This window comes from Elephantulus edwardii, unplaced genomic scaffold, assembly GCF_000299155.1.
Source record: "Elephantulus edwardii isolate Elephantulus edwardi_28Jun2011 unplaced genomic scaffold, EleEdw1.0 scaffold00028, whole genome shotgun sequence".
NCBI lineage: Eukaryota > Metazoa > Chordata > Mammalia > Macroscelidea > Macroscelididae > Elephantulus > Elephantulus edwardii.
Genome location: NW_006399778.1, coordinates 15,144,435 through 15,148,575, shown reverse-complemented (window position 1 = coordinate 15,148,575; position 4,141 = coordinate 15,144,435). Strand labels below are relative to the sequence as shown.

Below are 4,141 nucleotides of genomic sequence, written 5' to 3'. Positions count from 1 at the left end.
TGGAAAGCCAAGTTTGATGCAGAACTCTTGGAAATTAAAAAGAAACGGATGAAAGAAGAGGAACAAGCAGGAAAAAATAAGTTAACAGGGAAACAGCTATTTGAAACAGATCATAATCTTGATAACGTCTGATATACAGTTCTTGGAGGATGCTGGAAATAACGTGGAAGTTGGTGAGTCTTTGTTCCAAGAAATGGATAACTTGGAGCTGGAGGATGACGAGGATGATCCAGACTACAATCCTGCCGACCCGAGAGTGACTTGACCGACTAATGGACTGTCCCCATCTGTGCAGTGGAGTGACTGCCACAGCATCTGTGGCTGTGCTGAGAGGTTTGCATTTTCCTTCCTTTTTTTTTCCTAAGAAAAAAGAATTTTCAGGAGAATATGCTGATAGCTTTCATCATTGAACTTAATAAACTGACCTTAAAATAAAAAAAAAAGAATATAAACAGGTTCATCCTGGAGAGAGTTAAACCAGGCTGCTCCTTGGAGGCAAGGATTCTGAGGCTTTGTCTGACATCCTTTGGACATATTGCAAGGAGGGACCAGTCCTTGGAGAGGGGCATCATGCTTGGGAGGGTGGAGGGACGGCATAGGAGGGGAAGACCCTCTATGAGGTGGATTGATTCAGTGACTGAATCAGGGTGGGGGTGTCGGAGACAGTGAGATTGGCACAGGACAGAGAAGGGTTTAGGTTGTTGTACATAGGGTCGTTACGAGTCACAGGCTACTCAACGGCACATAGTAACAACAACAACATATTGTATTATGTAATAGAAGGCTTTCAATGGTCTAATGGGCTAAGAGTTGCACTAGATACCCATAGGCAGGAGGTTTTGATCCACTCAAGGGGAAAAATCACCCCACATGTTCTTTACAACCTCTGAATAGTCATCAATTTATAGTGAGGAAAATGAGACTTGACAATATAGATCACACAACTTGTAAGTGGCTGAGCTTGATTCAAACTCAGACCCATCAGAAGCCAAATAGTATGTTCTCTCACCTTTCACATGCTATCTCTTTGAATGGTTGCTGCTGTTGTGCGCTGTTAAGTCAGGACTGACTCATAACTGACACTGACAGATATCCAGAGGCAGTTTAATCACACTGGAGGAGAATTCCTGTCTTTCTCCCATGGAGGAGCTGGTGGATTTGAACCATGTGCCTTTATGATTGCAGCTTTTTGCCATTAGGTCTATATTGCAGGTGAATGACCTGGGTGACAGATTCAGTGAGTACAAGAGGAAATAAAGAAGAAAAGAATAGTAGGGGATGGGGGGAAGAGGGAGAAAAGAGAAGAAACAATATTGTTGCCAGTTGCTGCTGAAACTGCTCCAACTAGTAGGGATGCTGCCTATAGCAGAGCAGAGCTCAGCCCAGCCTTGGCTGTCTACACCGCAGCTGCTCCTGTGGAACCCTTTGTTACAGCCACTGTGCCCATCCATTGGACTGAAGGTCTTCCTCCCCTTCACTGACTCTCTAATTTTCTGACCATGATATCCTTTTCCGAGGACTGGCCCCTCCTGATGTTGTTGTTGTTGTTAAGTGCTTGTTTAATCGAGGAGCTCCACCCCACTCTCAGTCCGTATTGGGTAGCCAACTATTAACGCATTTGACACATCGATTAAACAAGCGTGGAAGGAGGAGTGGCATCCACTTCTGTAATAGCTTGCCTCCGGAAACCCTGTGAACCTGGAGAGAGGATGAAAGGCACCCAAGCGTCAAGGACTCTCCTTCATAGGGTCGCTATGAGTCGCCTGCAACTCGATGGCATTTAACAACAATAACATCTACAGAGAGAGAGAGAGAGAGAGAGAGAGAGAGAGAGAGAGAGAGATTGATCAGCTGGCCCAGTGAAGAGAAAACGATGTGACCAAGACAAAGGTGGGTGACTTTTAGTTTGTGGCCCTCCAGCCAGTCTTTCATTGTTTTTGTTCAGACTTTCCTCTAGATTGTATAGCTCTGGTGTACCAGTTGCCGTCCCGCGGTCACTTGTGGTTGCTGTGAGGCCCCTCCTGATACCACATCCAAAATATGAGAGACAAATTCTCACCATCTTTGCCATTAAGGAGCATTCTGGCTGCATTTCCTCCAACACAGATATGTTTGTTCTTTCAGCAATCCCCTGGATATCAATACTCACCAACAAAATTCAAACCCAGTTCCTCTTCAATCTCCTTTAATTATTGTCCAAGTCCCATATGTATATGAGACAATTCAAAAATACTATCACCTGGATCAGGCACACCCTAGATCTTAAAACTGGCATCATTGTTCTTTTGTTCTTTACAGAGGTCCTTGAATGCAGGTTTGCAGAATGAAGCATTTGGTTTCTTGACTGCAGCTTTGATGAGTGTTGACTGTAAGTCAGTCAATGTGAAATCGCTGACAAGTCAGTTTTTCTCTAATGTGTTGTAATTTTGTAGCACCCTAGAACTAAGAGCCAGCCAACCCCCAGTGTTTTCTGGGTTTAGGTGATAGGAAAGTCTTCCCAGTGAAGATAATCTTTAAGGATAAAGTGGGGAGGCAGACTTTCAAACAGAAGAGAAGTTACAAGCACAGATTAGACTGGAGGGTTCTTTCTGGGCTCCTGTCACTATCAAGCAACAATGTTGTGTTCATGTGAAACAATCACATAGACCAAGAAGCGAGCATCTGAACAGAAAAAGGGAAGATGGCATGGTTTCAAATCAGGAGACGTGTGTGTCAGGGTTGTACCCTTTCCCCATACCTTTTCAATCTATATATTCAGCAAATCATTTGAGAAGCTGGACTATATAAAGAAGAATGTGACATCAAGATTGGAGGAAGGCTTAACACCCTGCATTATGAAGATGACATCACCTTGCTTGCAGAAAATAAAGAAGACTTGAAGTGTTTATTGAAGAAGGTCAAAGACTACAACCTTCAATATGACTTATATCTCAACATCAAGGGGAAAAAAATCCTCACACAATAGGCAACATCATGACAGATGGAGAAAGGATTGATGTCAAGGATTTCATTTTACTTGGATCTACTACATTCAATATCTATAGCATCAGTTGTCAAGAAATCAAAAGACAGGTTGCATTAGGAAAATGTGCTGTCAAGGATTTCTCTAAAGTGCTAAAGAGCACAGGTATCAGTTTAAAGACAAAGATATGCCTGGTCCAAGTTATCATATTTTCAGTTGTCTCCCATGTATCTGCAAGTTGGAAAATGAATAAAGAAGCCCAAGGATTATCACATGGACTGCCAAAGAACAATCTATCTTTGAAGATGTGCAACCAGGATGTTCTTTAAAAGCAAATATGGTGAAACTTTAGCTCACAAACAGTGAGCACCTTACTAGGGGTTGGAGGCAGTCCTTGGAGAGAGATAGCAGGCTGAGAAAACTAGAGTGTCAGGGCAAGAAGATGACTCTCAGTGACATGGTTTGATAGTGAATGTAGGGGTGGCCTCTGAGGTGGCAGAGATCGTAAGGATGACTCGTTATGGGAAAAGATTTCCATCTGTTAGATATACGGCCACGATGCGTTAGGGTTAACAGTACCTAATAGCAGCAGTCTAATCCGAAGTGTGTAATATTTACTGCCCATTCTGACTCATTGTGACCCTCCATTGGACATCTGAAGCTGTAAATCTTCAGGATTTATAGCTTCTACAAGAAGCTGTAAATCTACAAGAGACTGTCCATCTTTCTTTTTGGGAGCAGTCGGTACATTTGAGCCAGGAATCTTTCAGTCAGCAGCAAAACATGCTGTGCTGCATACTAGCTGTCAACAATGCCAAGCATATAATAATAGCATTATGAAAAGCCTGAAATAGTGTATTACCGAAATGTAACAAAGTGAGTACATGCTGTTGGGCAAAATGGAGCTGATACATTTGCTGTGATATACAAGGTTGGCACAAACTTTCCATTTGTCAGAATAAACAAACAAAACCCCACAACTGTATCTTTGAAGTACAATAGAAAGAAATGTAACTATTTTCTTTATTTTTCTCTAGGTTCTCCTTTTCAAATGGTTAATTTCTGCCCATCTCTCAGTTTCCAATTGAAGGGCACCTCATCCTTATTCATGTGTTTAGTATTATTTCGAGAAGACCTACTATGTACCAGGCACTGTTCTAGGTTGTGGGAGTGCCTGAC

The 4,141-nt window shown here is 42.5% G+C and overlaps 1 pseudogene; it reads left to right on the top strand.

Annotated features, from left to right (window-relative positions):
• Positions 1-265, top strand: part of LOC102856403 — a 704-nt pseudogene extending 439 nt beyond the window's left edge.
• The last annotated feature ends 3,876 nt before the right edge of the window (positions 266-4,141 follow it).